At 35.4% G+C, this 24,114-nt stretch overlaps 1 protein-coding gene across 1 annotated transcript in view; it reads right to left on the bottom strand.

Annotated features, from left to right (window-relative positions):
• The window catches only part of prickle1a (prickle homolog 1a), a 48,647-nt gene extending 25,742 nt beyond the window's left edge, over nucleotides 1–22,905 (bottom strand). Inside the window, exon 1 of the mRNA XM_088923232.1 lies at nucleotides 22,607–22,905. The gene's annotated coding sequence lies outside the window, so the exon portion shown is untranslated. The remainder of the gene's footprint in view (nucleotides 1–22,606) is intronic.
• Between the last annotated feature and the right edge of the window lie 1,209 nt (nucleotides 22,906–24,114).

Genomic DNA, 24,114 nt, shown 5'->3' with positions numbered 1-24,114 from the left:
TTTAAATACTTACAAAAAAGGTTTTTATCAAGTAAATGGAAAGAAAAGAATGACGTGAAGTCACAATCATCCCCCCTTTTCTTTCCAAAGAAAACCATCAATTGAAATGATAACCTCTGAACTCAGCTATCTAATGCTTTAAATTGAGTATTTGTAGTTTATGTTCCTTTGGGAAAACAAACAAGGATACTTTGGTAGGGTACAAACATGAGGAAGCCATTTAACCCTTCATATTGTCTTAGGTGCATTTTGTTATTTACTTACGGGGCTCAAATATATTTCAATGAAAAACATATATTAATAAGCTTCTATTATAATAATACGTAACTTGTGAAGTGGTCTAAAATATTTTTGTCTCTGCATAGCACATTGTCTTTTTTTAACCAAGAAAACCCCTGATCCATTTTCTTATTTCCTACTTGGAGCAAAACTAAAATTAAGCGGCTAATAAACCTTTCTCCTTCCCTATCCTTCAGTGTTTTTAGGCAAGTACTTGAAAATAAACTGAAAATATTAACATCCATAAATACTTACATAAAATACCTTACTTTTTTACCATCCCAAGGTATATATTGATATTGAAGAAAAGCTACTTATGTTACAGACTTAACAAAAGCCTATGGCAACTGACCCACTAAAACTGAAAAAAACTTTAACAATTACAAATCCCTTCTCAGATGAAGTATGATCAAATGAAGAATGGAATTACGGTCCATCTTTAAAAGTATCAGTATCATTCACCGTAGAAAACCTGTCCAAATTACAGTGGTCTGATTTAATCTTACAACTGCTTCACACCAGTCAATTAGTCTTTTAGACATTCCTGCTCACAGAAAATTAAAAAAAAACAATTCAAATCACCATGTTAAACCCATCTGGAATTGCACAGCACTTGAAAACCTTTACTACAAATATTATTACAGTGATTGGCCTAATGGCAGGTGTTGTACATGCCAGGGGGGTTACATTGTATAGATTCCTTTACCTGTTAGAGGTAGTAGATAAAGCTGGAATATCCTGGTCTGTGCTTGCAAGCTATTTGCAGGTAGCCGATTTCCAGATATAATTCCATCGCATCAACAAACCATTTTAAGGATAATGGCATAATTATATAAATGGAATAAAGAAGATATTATGAATGAAACACACTACATTGTCATTATTAACCTTGCTCCATATAGTCATTTAGCAAAGTTTTTATCAAAATCAGGAACTCTGACAGCAGAATCATCTACAATATGATCAGTTTGATTTAGGCAATTTCCTAGCCCATCTCAGTCATTGATCACTGGGTAATGTTACTTTCAGTACAATTTCAAAGCCAGAATTTCCAATGTAGCTGGAAATAAAAAAAGTCTATAAAAAGTGTGGAAAGTATAGTTAATATCTACATTATTCACACTTTTCCGAACTTTTTTGTATGTTAAATGGTTTGTATGAAGATAAATGATAAATTGTTATTCATAAAAACTACTCCCTGTAAAACTGGTTAAATTTAACAGTGGATAAAACACACACATTTTTGTTTGTTATGGATACAAAGAACATAGGTACATTTGATAAAGTTCCCCATAAAAGATTAATTCTCAAAATGTAGGTGGTAGGCATTCAAGGTAATGTATGTATGTGAATTAAGAACTGACCAATGTACAAGATACAAGGGTACTGATAAGAGATGAGGGCTCAAAATGGGATAATATAATTAGTGGAGTACCACAGGGATACTTATTGGGATCACTGCTCTTCCCAATTCTACAGTATATTGATGATCTTGTTTCAAGCATAGATAGTAAAATAGTCAGGTTTGTAAATGATACCAGAACAGGAGAATTTACAAACACTTTATTAGATACAAAGGAAAAACAAAAAGACTAAGAGACTGCAAATCCTAAGAGACTTTAAAAAATCAGAACTCTAGGCAGATGACATTTAAATGTTTTAAAAAACATTTAATCCTGTGTTTTGTATAACAACCTACAAATATAAAATGGAAACACTGACCTTGAAAAGATGAATTATGAGAAAGATTAAAGTGTTCATGTAGACATCATTTTCATATTGTAGATAATGACAAACAAAGTTAAGATCCATAATTGTAGAAGTGTAGAATTTAAATCATGTTAAAAACCACTGATAAGACTTCGAGAACTGAGATTTACTGACAATATAATGTGCAATTTAAGTCACAACAATACGTATTGGTTTGCTGGAATCAGTCCAAAGAAGAGCAACCAAACACATTCCAGGGCTTAAAGAAATGGCCTGCACTCACAGCATAAAACAACTGAACTTTTTAAGTCTTTAAACAAAGGAGATTATGAGGGGATATAATTCAAGTATTTCAAATTCTGAAAGGCGCTAACAAAGTCAGTTCTATGGATTTCTTCAGATTTGAAATTGAAACATAAATTAAAGGAAGCAAGTGGAAACTATGGGGTGGTGTAACTAAAACTGATAACAGGAGGCACTTTTTACACCAATATGCATCTTTCAAGAATTAGCTGAATAAGCTACTACATGAACATTACATTAACTTATGTTATTAAAAAACATTTAATGTTATTAAATAACCTTCTTCCCCCCAAGTGAAAATCCTGCCCATCAGTTTCATTGCACTGGTAAGTCTTATTCTGCTATATTTTTAATTTAGATTTTATCTATTTTTTTCCTCTCTATTTTTTGAAAGACTAAAACTGATTAGAGGTAAATCTAACACCCCCTTGAATACATTCATAAGAGAAGGCCACTAAGTGCCTGTCTCAAAAATAGTTTCATTCTTTAGGAATATGAAGCGCAATGGGGATGAGGTAGATGGACTCTTACCACAGGGTTAATTAACACATCAACTCCTCAAGAGTGCTCTAGCTCACTGTCTCCCACTTGTGGACCTAAGCAAAAACACAGATCAATTAACTTCGTAGTTTAATACACAAAAATTCACGTGCACCATTCTAAAGAAAACCAAAATTCTGCATTTAATAAGAAATATTTTAAAAAAATAAGGCCCCATATAAAATACATATGCATCTTCTGAAAATACCCATGAAAGCATCACAGAAGAATACAAGAAAGCCTGTCTTATGACTAATGTCTGTTTTAAGACAGTGAATAAAATTACTAGACAGTGTCTAGTAAATAATTGATATAGTAATTTCTACAAGGCATTCAAAACCATTTGAAGGTTTGATTTTCTAGAGAATGCAATTGTTGCTTTAAACAGTATGCCACAGAACCGTGTGGTTCTAATGATTTTGTGACAGCCTCTTAATCTGAGCACTGATTTGAGCATATTTTTTTAAATGATGTATGTCACAGTGATAATACATTCAGGATTAATGTATTACCCTAAGCTTAATTTTCTAATCTTAGAAACCACCTACAATGATCAGTGATCTTTGAAAACTGAGGTAAAATGACACTGCCAAGATTCCAACACCCCGACTGGCACAGAACTTTCAGTTTTCACACAGGATTTCAAACACTCTTCTTCAGCTGTGAAACAGGGTAATCAAGTATTATGCTCATTATCTCTTGTGCTCTTGGTGTGGTCCAATTTACGTAACATGCTTAAATTAGTTAAGCAAGTAGATCAGGGATATTCTCCATCATTTTGTTTTAAATTTAGCATTATACCTCAGCAAGGTGAGGAACCAATTTCTTCTACTTACACACCAACAATTAAACTGGCACATGCCAGACTTGTTGAATGTGGGTGTAAGTATGCAGCAAGCAAAGATATGTGGATTGAAACTGTAAAACTGCAATTCCCACACATGGAAGTATTTCCAACCACAGGGCTTCAAAAGAATCACCACATTCAACAGTACTCCGCTACAGCAAGACTCTATTCAAAACCCCACTAATCATTAACATTCCATGAGAAAATCTTTCTACAGTCTTTTTTAACTGCCTAATTAAACACATGCCCCAGTCCAATGTTACAGAGGAAAAGATACTCATGATGGAAAATGAGGATGCCTATTTAAGAAAACACCCACAGTTCCAGCTATACTATTCAATATGTGCATTAGTGTGAACTGCAAAATTATCATTGCCCTGAACTGAGAGGAACTAGATGAGGCTACCAATGTTTGATTGATCTCATTTCAAACAAAAATTTTCCGATACTACAAATGTTTCTTAATTGCGGCAGTAGCCAGAGTGACCTCTTCTTTCTTTTCATCCTTCAGGTTCCAACTGTGAGTCCCATTGTGCACTCATAAAAGCCTGGTTTTATTACAGTTTATGCGACTTATACTGCTTTAACCTCCCTCGTTAATATGATATTGTAACTGATACATTCCAGTTTATTAGACCACAGAGGTCAGGGCTCCTTTTTTCTTCCCAGTGAAAGGTGAATTTTCTGTGCAGAAAAAAAAAATCTTATTTCATCATGGGGATATTACGTCCTTATCATTTTATAGAAATCCCCCACAAACAAGTGACCCTTGAACTTGTCATGTTACATTAGTCTTGGTGTTCATGACCCAGACCCCTTGCCCTAAAACAACGGATGCGATTTACATTACTGGCCACAGAAGTGGGAACATCCAGCAGAGGTGGTTGCCTGCTGTGGTGCTTATGAATGGATTTCATCAAACAAGTCAGGCTACATCTGTAGTCAAAGAAAATGGAATAAGGCCAAGCACAATGCTCCCCCTGTTGGAGTGCCTAAAATACTGTAGTCTAGACAAAAACCCAGCATCACCAATTAGCACTATTGGAATGAAGTGGAAAGTGAGAAACAGCTTTCATGTATATGTAAGCACTAGGAACAAAATTTTGTTTAAAATAATAGATTTCACAGATAGCATGCTCACTACCAGTGCTTTATCCTTAGGTACAAAAATACAAAGAAAGTTAATAAATTGAAAATAAGAACAACTATGTATGAGAGGGGACCATTCACACCATCAAGTCATTTGGTTCTTCTGGTCATTATGATCATCATATACAGCATGTAAGTGAGCACTCTGCGTCATGGGACTGGTGTGGCTCCGACATCCATCTTATTTATGTAAAAACAGGAAGCTTGTTTCCTTTTTCAAAGCTTCTTATCAGAAGTTCTTCCAGCTCCTGCAGAACCATGCACATTGCTGGTCATGTGCTTAGATAGGACCCCGCTATAACTAATAACTAATCGATCCAAAGACCATATCCAGATATTTCTTGAAGGAATCCAAGGTATCCACTTCAACAAAATGGTGGGGCAGCCTTTTCCATACTTCCAGTTATGCCCTGTAGTTTCTACTAGTGTCTTGTGGTTTGTGTTTATTCTAGAGAAACCCATTGCGTTGACTTTGTCAATGCATTTGAGGATTTTGAATACTTAAATTAAATTCCTTTATTTAGGGGGTAGATATCAATGACTTTTTCTGAAGTACTCTAAGTATGTGTATCCTCCTTAAAAACAGAAAATATCTTTCATTTTTTACGTTTTGTGCAAAACCTTATTGTAACCCAACTACAAGAATTTAATTGAAAACATCTAAAAAATGAGTAGCCCAAATTGATTTTATTTAAATCAGGCATATGCAGTTGATCTATTAACTATGCACCTGCCATATAAAGTGTTGATGTACACAATAACCACATGATTCAGTATTTGATCACAATGCTACGTTAAATGACCAGGTCAGATTTCCAGAAAGATGGAACCTGTGCTGGAAGAATAGGCCACATGCAGGGTGCTCCCACTGGACAGGATGCCAGTCCATTGAAGACAGGAAAATTAAAAGACAGGAAATCAGGGCACCTGGCAAAAAACCTCAACCTCATTGTAAATTAATATTACGATGAATGCACCCTATTTATTGGAATTTTAATAAGATGAAGTTCATGAGAAGTCCTTGAAGAATGGGCAGCATGCAAACTACACACACAAGGCACTCCAGTATTGAATCTAACCCAGAACCAAAGAGCTCTGAGGCAGCTTGGGTAACCATTAAAACAGGATGCAGTAGGTAACGACTATGTCTGTAACATTCTCGTAGGTCAGGTATCAACAAATTTAAAGTCAATTTCTTTCTATTGTCAAATATATAAAATCTGTGGTATATGTGTTACTATGACTTAAAATTACATTTTTAATTTTTTAAAGCTTCATCAGTATTGTGCTTCTTATATGATAATCATTTGTCCATTGAACAAATAATCAGAGAAAGTAATTTTATAACAAAGATAGCATTGTTCCATACCACGGTACTGAAGCTAAGCAGGTGTGAGCCTGGTCAGTACCTGGATGGGAGACCTCCTGGGAAAAACTAAGGTTGCTGCTGGAAGAGGTGTTAGTGGGGCCAGCAGGGGACGTTCACCCTGCGGTCTATGCGGGTCCCAATGCCTCAGTATAGTGATGGGGATGCTATACTGTAAAAAGGCGCCATCCTTCGGATGAGATGTAAAAACGAGGTCCTGTGGTCATTAAAAATCCCAGGGTGTTTCTCAAAAAGCATAGGGGTGTTACCCCACTGTCCTGGCCACATTTCCCATTGGCCCTTACCAATCTTGGCCTCCTAAGAATCCCCATCTCTGAATTGACTACATCACTCTGTTCTCCTCCCCACTGTTAGTTGATGTGTGGTGTCACTAAGTGACACAGAAGGTAGGGTGCGAACACTCATTCAGGGCATACTTGTTTCTCAACAAACACAGGAACCCTTAAGGCCTCCTGGTGCTTTCAGTTTGCAGTGCTGTCAGTTAGGAATGGGCCTCTTCTCCATCCCTTCTCTTATCCCTTACAGGGCTGCATTGCCTGTGATGTGTTAAAAGATGAGTGGCTCAATTTTGGGTGGGTCAGAGGAGTCTGCCAGGTCTTCCTAATTCTCAGCTGTTTAAAGTTGTGGTGTTTGCCAAGATTTTAAATTCCAACTCAAAACTACAGATATAACAAAAATAACTGGTAATTATACAAGTAGAAAGAATAACTAGTTTAGCAGTAACATTAAAGTGATTCTTGGTAAGGTTCATAACCCATGCTATATGGTCAATAGCTCTGTTATGTATACTGCCAGATTTTAGGAATTGTTCAGATATGCTTATTGCTACAGGAGTAATAACTACAGTTTGGTTAAAATATGTTTTTGTATTGGTTTGGCAACCAGAGGAGAAAGGAGAACAAATTTATAACCTTCTTTTAGCCAGAGAAAAACTCAACATAAACACCGCTTAAGTATGGGTGGATCTGCGATTCTGTAATGCACTGATAAATATGTTTGCTTTGATTATCCCAATAGCATTTATAAGACATGTGAAGATCATAAGAACATATTTGTGCAAAACAATTGCATAATGAAAAGTGTGCATATTGATTAATTATTTGCAACTTTCCACAAGCATATAAGGAACACATGACTCTGACTTTTTGTCTTCATGGACAATATTATCTGCTAAAAAACTTGCAATCTTATCTGGAAATCACAATACCTTCAGACCTTTTTTAACAATGCCACAATTCAGTCTTTGTCAGTGTAACAGTTACATGCACACACACACAAAAATGGAGATCTACTAGAGCACATAAAATTTACTCATTTCTAGTTAATAGAAGCATCTAGGAGAACTCACCACAGTACATTAATCTACATTTCTGAGACAACCCTGAAGTACAGCTTTCAATGTGCTCCAGGCAAACTTTGCACATAACGCCAGACAAGCCTTCTTCCACAGATCCGTCATCATTATCTGAATTGCTGCTAAGCTCCCACACTTCAACATGTAATGGTGATACATTCACTACAGATAATTTACTCATTTCCTAGAGCTTGGTGCAGTATACCAAAAATGCCAAGGGGTTTGCAGACACTCAGGAGGGTCAGGAGGGACAAGCAGTCCTTAGTGAAAAAAGTTGCCTATGGTCTGGTAGACAGATAATTGTAGGAAGATGTAACCTGTTCAACTTTGCTTAGAATATATGAAGTGTAGATTAAATGTAAAAGCCTAGTTTTATAACAAAAAGCTAAAATTAAACCCACATCATTTTTAATATAGTGGATGGCCATATTTGTTACATAAATTATACTTTATTTATGACACAAGTATCTATATTCTTACAATGTACACAAAACATATAAACGTTAAAAGAATGTAAAATATAATTGATTATGTGAGCATTAGACTTTCAATTTCCTTAACAAACAATATACATGGATTGTATGGCACTTCATATACACACAAAAAAAACAATGGCAATAAGAAATCCTTTTGCAGCAATTTTAACTTTGAAGGCCCCTAACAGTTCTTCAAATGTCCACAGTGTAGCGGAACACACAACACCGAGGACTTAAATTAACAACAGCATTCGTTTCTTTAAGAATGTACTTTCTCTGAGGTTGAAATTGGTATAACTAGCTTATCTTAACTGTCCCCAGCTACTCGTATATTTCAGAATTAAAGCAAAATGTTAAACCTTTGCCCTTAAAGATCTTAGACCACCCTCTTCAAAAACACAAGAGGGTGCAAAGCACAGCAGCTCCTGCAGGGATGTGGATGAATGGAAAAGTCTTGACTTAAACATCTGGTTAATTACAACCATTTACTTTCATTCCAAATTAATAGAAAACATCTGCTTAATGAGACTGATGCTTGTAATTATTTAGGAAAAATGTGGTACAGTCAGCACAAAAGAAAAGGGCATGAAAGGAAGCACACGAGACAAAAATAAAAATATAAAGAATTCATAACCTTTCTACTATCCATTAATCTGAAAACCACACTTTTTATCAGTTGTTTATTATTCCATTACTGATTTATATACAGTATGTAAGAGAGCACTCTGTGTCATGGGACTGGTGTGGCTCAGACATCTATCTTATTTTTAATGTGAAACAGGAAGCTTGTTTCCTTTTTCAAAGCTTCTTATCAGAAGTTCTTCCAGCTCCTGCAGAACCATGCACATTGCTGGTCATGTGCTTAGATTAAGCCCGTATTTTTTATTACAAAAAAGATTAAAATCACTGAATAAAATATTATCCATGGAGGTCATACAATCTCCATACCCTTATAATGAAAGTTCATAAGCATTATATTTCGTAACATAAAGGCCTTGCTATCAAAAGACTTGCAAAGCATGACTAACGTCATTTTAAGAAAATAATAAATAAGGGTGGACGGCATCTTCTTGAAAAGAAATGATATAAGCGCAATATTATTTTTATTATAAAATAGTGATAGGCTGGCATAGTGGTTAACATTGCTTCCTTGTACCACTGGGGCTCTGGGTTCATTTTCTGGGGTGCTATCTTAATGACGTCACATGGGTTTCCTCCCGCAGGTTAATTGGCTTCTGGGAAATTTGGTCCTGGCCTGCATGTTTGTGTCTGTGTGTGCTCTATGATGGGCTGGCATCCCTGTTGTGCATGTTTGTTGGGATAGGCTCCGGCTCCTTCCCAACTCTGCACTGGATAAAGTGGTTAGAAAATGGATAGATTTAATAAATAAGTGTATCATGTTCATAATTAGGTATATGTAATATTTACAACAGTAAAACCCCAATAGAGAATATTTATTAGTAAAATAATTGGGGTTTGAACATATTCCTTTCTTATTTCTGTTCAACAGTAAACTAATAGTAATAAAGAGGCAAACTGTCACTGGGAAAACATTAAAAAAACCTCAGAAGTAAAACTAGTTTCAAACTTCCTTCTCATCTCTCCTGCAATCACAACAATACAATTCTCAGACCATTTTCACGGATACAAAATAGACCATTTTAAAAGATTAAGAAATTAAATCATAATATTTCTTAAATGAAAAACAGTGAAGGGAACAATTGGAATTATGAAAAACGGGATAGAGAAAATTTTAATTCATATATATGATGTAATGCATAAAACAAATAAACACTGTTTAAATCACAGCTACCTAAATGTCATTTTACATTTCTAAGATGAACACAGTATAAACTAGTACAAGTAGGTAACTGTGTCAGGCTGCAAAGGAACAAGTAAAGGTTTATTCCATACTGAAAAGAGCCTTCTTTGGGTGTCAGCATCTGAAGAAGGCTCCATAGCCAAAATGTTGTGCTTTTCTTTTCAGCACAGTATAAACCATGAAATTACAATTTAAATATCCAGGGTTGTAGTTTTAAAAATACATAAACATACTATATATATACACTGCAGCTAGAGCAATTACCTCATGTGGTTGACCAAACTCTGTTTTTTAACACTGCTTACTTTTTATTTCACCAGCACACCATGTGTAAAAACAAACCAGTTTACAATACCAAAATCTAACAAGGCTGACTAAGTAATCTTCTTAATGATACTTGGCTTTGTGTAATTTATTACAGCCATGTTAAAGTTATGTGTGTATTCATCTGGCAGTTTGCAACACTATTGTTTTCCTTGCCCCTGCCACCAACAGGAAGACTGTGAACATTCCAAACAGATTCTGCTCTTTGAACTGCTTTATCTCAGAGCTCTGCGGGGCTCCACCAACATCTCTCTCTGGGAGCTGGCATGTGGGTCATTGGCAAACAGACCTTCTTTGTCAGTTCCCAGAGCCATTGTAGGTCAGGTATTATAAAGAAAGGTTTGTCCGCAGCTGGCCACTGTCAATATTGACCCACCTGTAAGCAAGCCCCTTACCTACATTTCTCTCCACAGAGCATGTATAAATATCACTTTCTGAAATCTTGCATTGGCTATCCTAATCGAAAAGTAAAACAAACATTCTGCTTGCCATTAAAACTCCCCTTACATCTAGGCTGCCAAATGTCTTTTCTTCTAAACAACAAACTCAGCTTGAATCATAGCCAAACACCATTTTCACACTAGCCAATTAATAGTACTAATTACTTAGACAATACACTACTGAATTATTGTAAAAATGCACCTTATTAAGAAAAACAAAAAAATACTTTCTCCTATTTACAATTGTACAGAGTTGTTAATATGCTACCATCAACAGAATTAATGACAGAAAATCATATTGAACTCAACTGAAAAGTAAACAAGAAATAAAACATCAGATTTATATTCTATGTAGACATAAGAGGAGACCATTTTGCCCATCTGGTTGCTAGAAACTAATTGATCTGAGGATCTTCTCTAGTCATGTCTTGAAAGAAGCCATGATATCAATTTCAACAACATGGCTAGGTAGCTTGCTCCAAACTCCATAATCCTTTGGGTAAAGAAATGCCACCTGTTCTGAGTTTTAAATTCACTTTCATGTAGCTACCATTTGTGTGATCTGATTTTTGTGCTTAAAATATTTGCATCAGGACCTGTGATCATGTCCATTCAAGACTAAACAGATTTTGTCCTCTTAACTATCACTGAAGGACATCTCATTAAACCTGAGAATATATCTTGATGCTCTTCGCTGGACTGAGGAATGAATCTAGAAAAGAAACAGTAATGTATTTATAACATTAGAAAATATAATCTCATTTTTTATAATAATCTCAAAGTGCTTTACATAAAAAAGAAGATTACAGCACATTAGATAAATTCTAAAATAAATCACAAAAAAACATTCTTAAATATTTTTAGGCTTGTTTTAAAAGCACCAGATGTCACCAAGACCCTCCTTTTGGGATGCTGTTCAAGAGCTTTGCAGCACTGTAACAAAAGGTCCTGTCATTCTGAGAGTGCAGATGAATAGTGGAAACACGTTGTAAACCAGAATCAGCTGAGCTAAATTTGTGTGGAGGGGAGCAAACTTGACAGGAAACCAATGTAAGGACTCCAAGATGGGAATTATGTGATCACATTTCTACAGCCAAGTCATGTTTTTAATTGCCGTATTCTGATCTTATTATAATTTAAATACAGCTTTAAAAACTCCTGCAAGTAGGGAGTTACAAAAATCAGTCCTTGAAAAACAAAGGCACAAATCAGGTTTAGACACTTACAGCATATGCCAGTCGGTATGATACCTGGCAATATTTCTCATTTAGAAAAATTAGATCTTTACTGTATTCTACATAAGGTTAAAAAGATCTGAGATCAAATTTCCCACAATGACTCCAACGCAGTGCTGTCAACCACAAAGTTACTGCATAATTTTATGTAAGTGAAGGAGCAACTCAAAAATAAAACCTCAGAATTAAGATGTAAATAATTTGTTTTATCCAAGCTTGTATAATTCATGCAAACAGTGTCTGGATCGATGTGGACACAGGTTTGAGTATCATCTGCTCTGCATAGATATGGCCATTCAAGCCATGTATGTTTAGTGTTGAATCAAGTTAAATGTAAATACCGAATAGCCACAAGTCCAGTATTGTACACTTTGAAACCCCAGATGTTACTAAACCCAATTTCAAAATGTCAACACTCAGCAAGGCAATATTTAAACCACTTAAGGACAGTACCAGAAATGCCAAATTAACTTCCCAGCCAAGTAGAAGTAGAATGTCATGAATTTTAGTATTAACAGTATGCTGCTAATATTTAAGAGTATTAAGACATGTTGTGCACCAAGCTGCCATGAGGAGATCAATAGCAAGTTTAACCTGCAAGCACTCACTTTTTCAAAGCTGCAGACACAATGCCAATATTGTTTTTGCATCGTGGTGGCTAAAACAGCACACAATATTCTAAATGAGGTAATACTATTGCAAAGTACAATTTACATACAACATAACTTGTTTTGAATTACTTATAACTATATGTCCTGACAGTGGAGGACAGACTGTGTGAAGAGATAAAACACTTGCAAAAAACAGTGGAACAGCAAAGCAGATGTCTCAAGTTAACTCAAAGACACCTTCATTACAACACAGGAGAATGTGCAAAATATTCCAAAATTCGTAAAGCATGCATTAAAATAATACTGAATTTAAAAGATGTATTTTGTTATATATGTATATTGTGAAGCTAGCATGCATGACTTCAGACTGATATTTAGAATTAATAAGAATTAAAATATCTATATTAAATGGAAAAGTCATTCAGTCATTACATAAAGAAATGAAGAATGGAAAAGAAACAAAATGTAGACTGAAACATTTAGTTTTTAAGATTAACTACCGCATTATTGAAAGGTAAACTTTCCTTACAAATCCAGATGTTAAAGTGCCTCAGGGAAATTCCAGAAGGACTTTCTCTAGTGGAAAATGCAGTGACTGCTCAAAAACAGGCCATTGCTTGTTTGATTATACAGTTGGCTTACCTCGGATAATGAAGCTTACGCTGAGTAGTCAATACCAGAAAAAATCTGTTTAATTCTGTCTCATGTATGGGGTCAATGACAAATATACATACAGTACATGTATGTTATTTAACTTCATTAATGCCCTAAAACAAAGTTAAACCGTTCTACAGTTTAGTGTTAAAACTAACAACTGCTTCCAATGACATTTTCATATCTAATTTGACAGCTATACCTTCTAGCTGATTGCTTCCACATATTGGTTGTTATAGTAATTGGAGAAAACATTTATACAGTATGTAACTGTAACAAGGTACAGCAAAATAAAAAAAGCATTTACTGATTATCAGACAACACTATGGACACAAGCATTTAAAAAACACATTAGGTAGGTTTATTTGATAAAACCTGACAACCTAATAAATTAAACATATCATTTTAAATGTTCAAATCAGAAATATTTAGCAAAATGAATAATGAAAGATGATTTGAACTTTTTAACCTTCTTTCCAAGAAAATGATTAGTCTTGAACAGCAAACTTATTTGGATGCTTTGAAACATAAAACAAATCAGTCAGTGAGATAAAATACTCCATCCACTAGACAACTGAGCAAAGGCTGTACTTGAGATAACTTCCTCACTAAGCTTTTCATTAAAAAAACTCAAGCTTCCAGGTGAAAAGGACAGAAAGAATGATCATGATGTATTATCATCCCTCAGCTGTCTCTGACATCCAGAGCATCTTTAAGTGCTGTAAGTACTCCTTCTAGTGACTTGACTCGGAGGATGTGAATGATATGGTACTGCAGACTGGTAATAGCTGACAGGGGTTTTCTCCCATTGTTAGACAGGATAGTCTGCTGTTTAGCTGAAACTTGTATCTGAAGGCTACCTGATCCCTCACAGATGACACAATGTTACAGTGGGCGGCACTGTTGCCTCCCAGCTCTTAGCGAGTTCGATTCTGGTGCGAGTGCCTTCTGAGTGGTGTGGGAACCAATGTGGCCACGTTTATTCTCTGGGTGCTCTGGTTTCTTCCCACAGTTCAAAGACATGTTGTCAAAGTGGGCTCTCTAAATTGCTCCCAGTAAGCATTTGCCTTGTGATGGACCAGGGTAACATGTCTTGCACCCATTGTCGGTCAGATTAGACTCCAGCTCACCTCAAACCCCTATTAGACTAAACAGCTGCTGAAAATGAATGGATAACCCCTCACAGATTAAACTGGTAACTGGTTAGTATAATTTAATTTTGTGGAGGGAATAAACAACTTTAATAGATGGGATCAATTTAGGTCTTGAAATGTTCACTACAGTGCACTCTATTGGAGCAATCTCATAATTAGATTGCAGCAATTAGATTGCTTTGATACATCCAGAATTCAACTAGTATCTTTTATTAGCACTAGTAGTTTAATGATGTCCACATGCATGTCATTTGAGGACAGTTTAGTCTTTTATCTGAAAACACTGATTTTTCTCAGTGGTCCATGTGGAAGCTGACCTTTCTAACCTTACATAAGTGACTGCAGCTCCCTTGCAATTATGTACCCGGAATGCTAGGGAAACAGGGAGCCAAGGTCTAATAACTAGCATTTATTGTGCTAAGTCAGTGTCAAGAACACACACATATGAAAATGTATATAATGTAAATAAGACTTGTATCTAATTCTGGAGGTGACAGTCTATCTCCTTTATGGTGGCACCAGTTTTTCATAGCTGTAGATTCCAGCTTTAAAAATCCATAACATTTTTCCATTTTTAATAAAAACAACATAAAAAGCAGCCAGTACAATGCATTTTAGAGATAAAAACAATTTTTAGGCTGTGAAATATTCAACCAGTGTAACAAGTATGACAGTGTAACACGTATGAACCCCTTTCCTCCATATTTCAGTATAGGGTTGATAAATCTAATGTTTTATTCACAATTAATTTGGATTACTAGGTTTAGTTTAATCCGTAGATGAAAAAACTCCTTTGCGCTTCTGCAAAAGCAGTTATTTTTTGCTAATCCACTAAAGCTGACAAGAAACATAACCTGAGGTGGGATATTTAAAAGTCAGTGCTGTTCTTTTGTCAGTAGTGCGTTTCTCAGGCTTGGTAGCAAGCCCATGAATGTTAAAACTGAGCATTAGATTTAAAAGTAATTTTACTTCCTCATAATGAAGGTTCAACGGGGACTGTGTGGTGATCAGAAAAATTATTTCATTTGTAACAAGAACTGTACAGGGACCAAGACCCTTCAAAGGTAAAAGACTAGACAAATAAAAGACTAAAACATTTGTTATTTCCCCATAGATATTTAATCATGAGATCAGTGATCGTGTATGCTGCATTTGACACTAGTGTGACTGGCTTACAAATTGGCAATTTGATCCTTACATCAATGTTTTCACTGAATATTATCCTAATTTAGCAGAAAAGGCAATGAGAATTCTTCAACATCACTCTCAGACATTCCTAATATAACCACAATCAAGAGATCTTACTTCAGCACAATTCAATTCTTTGTTTCTCTATAGAAATACTTTTCTTATACTAACTTTGCCAGCTTGCATTACTGTGCACTGCATTAGCTTGTACTATAATTCATTTTAAGGGGTTAGAAATAACTTAAATCCAAAGTTTCACCGTTTTTCATTTCTCAGAATTATTAATGAGTAACATAGAGCAAGAATGAGAGAGTCTTTAGAGTGAAATAAGGTCAACTCACATTTTTTCGTCAAATCATTATTAAAAAGGGAAACTCCAGAAGTAAATACATCACTAGTTTGGATATTTATGGATTGACAAAGTTGTTATATATATACACACACACTAACTCAACTTTAAATATTACAGAAAATGTTTCTATTTTGTTTTAATCTGCCAAAGGGAAATCCAAAAATAAAATTTACCAAGTCGAATTCCCATTTTTACCAGACTGCTAAGCTCTTTTCTGGTCAACTAGTTTGCCTGATTAAAGGTCATACACCCAGCTTATTTTCAGATAAAGGTTTCTTTCTGATATATCTTCATCTACTCTTTATATGTAAATCTAATACTGTACAGGGTAACCGCATGATTATAATAATCTAGAAACAAAAAAAAATTAAATAAAAATCACAGGGTGCTTTTTACAGGGAAATGAGGCCAAGGAGACGTCTTACACCCTCTGGCTTTGCATGGGGTAATGTAAGAAAATGCCGTACTTCAAGTATGGAAAACCTATTAACTATAGTGCATGGTATGCTGCTCTGTTTTTAAACAAAGTTGACCTTTTCCATTTCATCAATTATACTTGTCTCTACCCCCTCTGACAATGAAGACAAGTCCACTGGAATGAAGCTGCCTGGGGAGGTAGGAAAAGGATAAAAAAAAGTGTTTTACATACTTCAGGCCAGGGGTCCGGAAAGCTATAAATGATTATCCCAGAGCTGGGCAATTAAGCTGGGGCTCTACCATCTACCTCAAGCTAATGTTTTTATGTTGTTGTTTTTCCTTAAAACTATATCCTTAAAAGATGAAAGAAAAAAAAAACATATAGTCTGTATCCATCTGCTCGTTATCTAGATTCCAAAGCTCCAGTCTGTTATCAAGGATACAAAAAAGGTTTATTAGTGGTAACTCTGTCCTCTGCTCCAACAGACTACAAACAGACAAACATCTAAGCTATGTCCTGTTTAAAAGTATTGTCATGGAAATGCTATTTAGCTGGAGCCAGACGCAGCAGAGTATGCAGGAGAATCTAGACTAGCTCTGATAATGCAAACAAAATGTGTCATCTTAATATAGTGTATTGTGTGAGGCTTCTGTTGTCAGGGTGGTCTGATAATTTTATCCACAATTAAGCAGCAGTTTGATGAGGACTGGCTGAGTGCTGTACTAAAGCTCGTTTGCAATGTCTGTTTTTTTTATTATCTTAATAAGCAGAGTGTTCTTAGTTACCAACTATGCCTGCTGGTGCTAAACCATTAACTAACTTTAATCAGGTTCAAGTAATGACTTGCATGTGTGTCTAAACAATGGCAAATCTGCAGAATATTGGAGGCAGAACTTTCAACAATAAATTTTTAAAAGAACTTTACTTTCCAAAAACAAAAATAAATAGTATTAGTTTCTTGTCAATGCAGGAAGTTACAAATTAAGTATTGTAGGAAATTATATTTTTTCATTATGTACTTTGGATGATGCTCTTTACTGTTAAAAATCATACCATAATAGGTACCAGTATGTTAAAAGAGCCAACATAGAAATCTACATTTAGTCTGTGACCATATACTTACAGACCACCATCATTTAAACAACCCACATATGATTTGGTTGCCCACTAACCTACCACAAACAATTTATGCACAGTGAATAGTACACTTAGCGGCCTGTCTATGGGAATGTTCTGTGACCACTGCTTCTTGTCTTGAAAATAAATGACAGTGTTATTCCTATAGCTCCATAATGTGGAGGTCTGGTCTCATTTGGCAGCATCTAAGGACTTTTCTGGATAAAAGCCTGCCAAAGTGTTTAGGTTTAGAGTGAGTTACAAGGAAACCTATATGATTAATTTAATCAAACAAACACTACTTTCTGTATGTTTTCTAGTACAAAGCAGTAAATCAGCAGTGTTATGATTTATGTATGCTGGGAACCTCGGCTCAAAATAAATTGTGTGTTTCACAAAACACATTCATCTATGATAGTGGGGTAGCTGATGGATTATCATCTAACCTGGTACTCTGGTCTCCAGGTGAACCTATTCAGTAGAAGGTGCTACTCTGTTTAAACATTAACAATGGATATCAGGCTGTGCAGTTTCAACCTGAAATATGCTCTGTAGGAGTCTTGAAATCAAAGATGGGCAAAAAATCCCATTCTGAGATTTTTCCATTATAAATCCCCAAGAACAAATGCAAAATTAAGAACCCCTTTCAAGAACAATCACAGACTAGATCTACACAGGTCTCAGGCTAGCAATATTCAAGATTAATGGTACAACTGGCACATCCTGCCTTCAGTATAGATAGAAGTGTTGAGCTACATTATTTCCACATTGCTTACATGACCACACCTGCTTATTATTTCAGAACAGTATTTTACATGTCATCTGAAATGTTCTGTAGTACCAGTTTAAGTATTTAATACAAACATACATGACATCTGAGTCTTCAGCACAAATCACTAGTTTTTCCACTTGTAGGTACTTGTACACTTCAGTTAGAAAGGACAACAAAACAACTGGGAAAACTTTTAAAGTTAGAAAAATTAGATCAAAATCCAGACCTGGAAGCTTAGTCAAATGTATATTTTAACCAGTGAAGCCAAGGAAACTGAAAAAGCATAAAAGTGTTTCCAACAGGGTCTGCAATAACATTTAAATGTCACATTTTTGGTGGTAAGGAAAAAATAAAAACAGATTGCTAGAGAGGAATAAAATTCACTCATGAGTTGATTAAATAAATGATTGACTAGAAAAAGAAGGGAAACAGAAACTTAAAAGAAAGAACACAGAAAATGATCAGAAATAGAATGTACTCCTATAACCTAAAATATTCTAAATCTTGTCAAAATCTACTTAGCAGGAACTGTTCATTCCTTTCAGAGCCTCTGAAAAAAAGAAATTGTGAAAAAAGTTATCATCATAATCCTTACACAAATATGCTTGCTGTAACATTTTTGACTGAATCTGATGCAAAGCAGACCTGTGTACAGCACTTGTTATTCCCCTGGGCTTTCTCTGCTGTAAAACACAAAACACAAGGTTTTCTTTTCACATATTTAAGCTTGTAATTTATGTTGAAATATGGGCTCAGGCCTACCTTCTAAGAAATATCAAGTAAGGAAGTTCTTCAGACATATCTAAATCTGCATGTCTACTCAACATGTACCACAGCTACAACTGAAACAATCTCTTACTATACATTTCTTTCAATATGAGGCTCAGAACAATTCTACAATTGGAATTGTTAAAAATAGATTTGTAAAACTACTGTGAGGGATATTGCATTTGGTGTTCAGCCACCTTCTCACTGAGAAAGTTCTGCATAGATAGCAATATGTCAAGCCATATTTTTTTACCAGAGTTTAACACCACAACCCCTTGCAAGCAGGATCAGTATCTCTTAATAAACCAAAAGCATGTAGGAATTCAAAAGAACAAAAGACAGAGGATAACCCAGACTCAATTTAAGGACACAACAGTCCTGATACAACAACAAAAAATACAACATGGAAAAACATGGCTTAGAAAAATACAAAAAAGAGAAGATACAAAAAAAAACCCAGAATTTTGTATGGCAAAAATCATGATCACAAATGCCATTTGGCATTAATAACCAAAAGTTGAAGGACACAGAAAAAAAGAAAAAAAAGTCGAATTTTACTAAATAGTAGTAAAGGAAAAAAGGAGGCACTGTGCCTTTACTACAGCACTCTTCAAATATAACTTTAGTTAAACAGATAAATTAATCTACTTATTACAAGTTCAGACCCTCTTTTCTTTTAACCATCTATTGAATGAAGGGCAATGTGGTATACATAAGGATCTGGGTAATAGTATCTTGATGATTGTGTTTCATCATCATATATCTCAGTCTATGGATGGGTTCTTGAATTGTAATCAGCTGATTTTAATAGCTTTGAAAAGTGTGTAAGTTTTTATTACACACTTAAAGGTAACTAAGTAAAATAATTTACTTTACAAATTTAAAGTTCTGCATCCAACCTTTTAGTTAAGCTATAACAAAGGGAAAATACAGAGTAAGTCTCTTTGCCAAACAGGTCAAGCCATATAATGAAACTGTAAAGATAAAAAAGTAATAAAGTTGCCACTGTCAAGATAATTGGATTGTTAAATGGATGTGATTTATACAATCAGCTAAACAATTTAGATGATACTACTTAACTATACTCAACTAGTATAGTTAGCTATACTTAACTCTATTAATCTTAATACTTCACATTAATATAAATTCATCAACAAATAATCTATTACAAAGTATACTGTATGTAATGCACTTAAAAAGAAACATATTTCTAATTGTTCACAGCAAGTTACCTTCAATGTACTATAACAAGTAAAACCCCAAAAGAAAAAAAAATACCATCAGACATGCAGAAAAATGCAATCTTAATAGTTTATGTATTAACCCTGCAGCATATTTTACATGGCATTTAAATTTATACACTGAGCCCAAACTGGCTCACTGCCATTTGCTTCATTATGTATGTAAACAGCTCACCTACTGGAATTAATTCTTGTGGTCAGCCATTTATTATCCACACTGTAAATTGGGGTCCTTACTTCAGTCTTACACATTGCATGAATGACAGTTCTTTCAGAATCAACTTTACAGAAGCAATGTAAGCCTCTGTAAAGCATCACGAGAGCCTGAATGTATCCTGTTCACTGTACCACTTAAAAAGACCAAAACAAAGACAACAAAAAAGAAAATATTCTCATTAGCTCTCTTTGCATCACTGCTGTTGTGAAAACAGAAAATTATTCCATCTGTAGAACTTGAACAAGAATTATCAACAAAAAACGTTTAGCAGATTTGATTTACTTTCCAGTGTATTCAGTAACACGCCCCATGTACAGTATCTACAGAACAGCTAAATCTGTAAACTCCCAATTTACAGCTCTAACCACTAGGTGACACTGCCACCTTTACTACCGCTGCTGTAGAAATTCTACTTAGAAACGTGGCTTTCATTGCCCTTTAATAAAAAAAAAGCATATATGATTTAGACAAGGCAACCCAACTCAAAATAGATTTTTATAAACACACATTCACTGTTCAGCCTTAAAGTGAGGTTTGCAAGTCGTTTTGAAAATTTCTCTCAGGGAATTAAACAAAATAGTGCGATAGGAAGAAACATCTAGTTTAAATAATCCATGAATAAAAGCCTTTTGGCAAGGTTCCACTATGGTGCTACAGAGTACCTATTGGGAAGCTAAAGGAACAACAGTGTGAGGAACTACATTTTATAGATCATTCAGAACTCCTTAACTTAATTTCATTGGATAAACATCACAACTGGAGCCTCGAAAGTCAACCCAAGTGTTTCCCACCTTCTTGGACGATAGTGCTCTAAGACTGGGCTCAGCAGATTGCTGTGTTTTTCTTTCCTCTGCCCCCTAGCTGGGGCCACAGTGATAGATTCCAATCTACAGCCACAGCCCCAGCCACTCTGTTCTGGGACTAGACTGCAGGCATGCTGAATCAAAACCCCAAACGATCAATGGCCGCTGTTGAAGTTTACAGTCCCCTGCTGGGAGTAAATATTGTTTTGAAAGAAAAAGCTTGTCAAATACTACATCACTTCATACCCCCCCTTCACCACCACCACACCCGTTAGTGGCTCTTCAAACCCAGCAGAATCTTTTCCTTTCTCGCCTGCGCCTGTCCTTAACGTATCCATCAGGACGTGTAACACATAATGAGAAAATGGGTATAAAGGAGACATTGATGAAAGGAGGTAAACACTACTGTCCTCTCCCACGGGACTAGTAAGAGTACTCTCGAGAAGAAAGATAATAGGTGCTCGGAGACGCGGACCCTTAGCTGAGAAAAGCTGACAGGCAACGGCTTATAGGGAAACGCACCAGTTGTCACCTAAGTGACAGGCAACAGCTGAGTTCATACATCTGGAGGACTTGTGGAGTCAAACACACCCGAGGTTACACAGCACCACATACTTTAGCGACTTCACTAATTAAAAGCAAAGCACCACGTCTTTAGGTCTGCGGGACAGATTAATTTGTGTATACAATAAGAAAAAAATCCCTTCATTACCTGTATATTTGTAAAGCTGTAAAATAGCGGAGGTTTATTTTCAAACTTTTGTGCCATTACGTGTGTTTCTGCGTGAGTCATGTTTTTATTGTTGCTATAAAGTATCTTCTAGGCTTGTTACCGTGCTAGTTCATATCCGCTGTTATTAAATACATCTTTTATCACTGACAAAATCACTGCTGTGGGTTGTTTCAGTAAACAAGCACATTTTTAAGCCAATATTTCAAGTTATAACACTTTTTCACAACATTAAACATACAAAAAGGGACTGGGAAACAACATAATAAAGGAATTAAAAAATAAAAGAACGAACACACTCTCCCACTCACAGAGAAACCATTTATTTACAGTTACTTTGACACTCTATACGATCTTACTTCTTTAAAATTATCCGGGAACTACGTAACTTTTTAAGTCTGTATATAGAAAGAAGTCCATCTTGAAACACAAATCAAATATTCAGCGATATATACCCACCGGTATGTAGGTTAATACGTATGGTTATCACAAAGAGTTACTTTAATAGCTTGTAGTCAAAAGGCTACACAAATTGGACTCTTGGTAACAGCATTACAATACCTCCTGGAGCTCTTTAAACTCACTGCGAGTGTGAAAGACATTAATGACAGCAGACAAACTGAGCGACGTCCTAAGATGACAAATATAACCGTGAGCTTTCGCTTAGTGATTTCATCTATTTCTTTAGATAAATAATGTAAACAACTCAAACTCACCTCAGATGTGTTTGAGCGAGGAATATAAAGTATCCCGAGCCAGCTATTCCTTTATTTGTAGAAGAGAATCACATTTGGTCTCATTAGCTTCAGTTCTGCTGTCCCCAAAGCGAGCTCAGAGCCGCTGCGTCCTGCTTGAGACAGCCCAGTCAAAGTCAGTACAATGTAAATGAAAGCATTTTAGGCAAAGACTGAAGAAAGAGGGTCTTGTTAAACTTCAGCTGCACAAGCTTTAGCATTTGAGTAAATAGCTTTCTGTACTGACTCGCTCGTTAATGGGCTGAAGGCTTCATGCACACTGAAATGACATTAACATTACTCCCAGCCTATTGGCTTAAACAAGCAACCCCCACCAATCCTCGGGAGACTGACATTCTTGGTAGTCGGGAAAACGTGGAAGCTTTTTCCCCCAGCGTTTCTTCTGCAAAGAGCAGTTAGGAGTCCAAGAAACAACAAAGTGTTCAAAAGACAGTTGGAGACGGAGTGAATCGTTTAAATTTGTCTTCCCTTTTATCCTGCATAAAAGGACGTGTTCCATATAATCAAATTACATATGTGATTTACTGAACGAGAATAGCGTCGTCTGCCGTCCGAGATTCAGTGATGAAGAGAGACGAAAAAGTTTATTTCACAATCACTCATTTCCAAAACGTTGAAATTGAAAAGCCATGCTTTATAGTTTAACAAATATAATTCATATGCACTGTGGCGTTGCGCTAATGAAATATTTTCAGATGTATTGAGGCTCTACGGTTCCACGTACATGCGGTTACAAAGAAAGATATATACATTTTCATAGAAATACAATGAGACCTTCTGTATAAAATATAGACGGTATATATACAGTTTATTTGAATTCCTCAGTTAATGTTGAAGAACATGCATTTATCCTTACATTTTGTAGTTTCTTGTAACAGTCAATAATTCTGGCTGAAAATAGAATTGGAATAGCAAGAGTTCCCTAGTAAAGAAAGTTGCCTGATATCTTCATGCGTAGTTTATGCAGAAATTGTTAAACTGTCATTGTAATCAAGGCAAGGTCAACTATCGTGGGTATGGGGCAAAATCCACTATCTTTCTTATGAAACACAAACATAGAAGACTACTCCTGAATCCCTTTAAATCACTCACCCATAAAGCTTTATTCACTTTTCCTGGTCAAAGGCAAGGCATTCCTTCAAAACATCTGACCATAAAATCTGTTATTCCTGAATAAAACTACTGATTTAAACTAACTTTAATAACTGTAAACATTACTTTCATGTTAGAAACTGTAAACTCTTTTAACTTATTACTGAAAAAGTATTAAGAGATGAACTGTTGATTTTGTGTAACAAGGTTGTGAGAGCTGGAATGTAATCTTACAGCCACAAATTGTAAAGACACTACTTGCAGTAATGGGTTAATGATTTAAAATAATAAATTATTAATGCATTTCTGTTATGCAACTTTTAAAATAACTTGTTGATGATATTTTATTTTTCATTACTCAAAAATAACTCATTCCA

This window comes from Atractosteus spatula, chromosome 8 (genome assembly GCF_055471065.1).
Source record: "Atractosteus spatula isolate fAtrSpa1 chromosome 8, fAtrSpa1.hap1, whole genome shotgun sequence".
Classification (NCBI taxonomy): Eukaryota; Metazoa; Chordata; class Actinopteri; order Semionotiformes; family Lepisosteidae; genus Atractosteus; species Atractosteus spatula.
The sequence above is the reverse complement of the archived record's forward strand: the minus strand, read 5'-3'. Positions and strand labels throughout refer to the sequence as shown.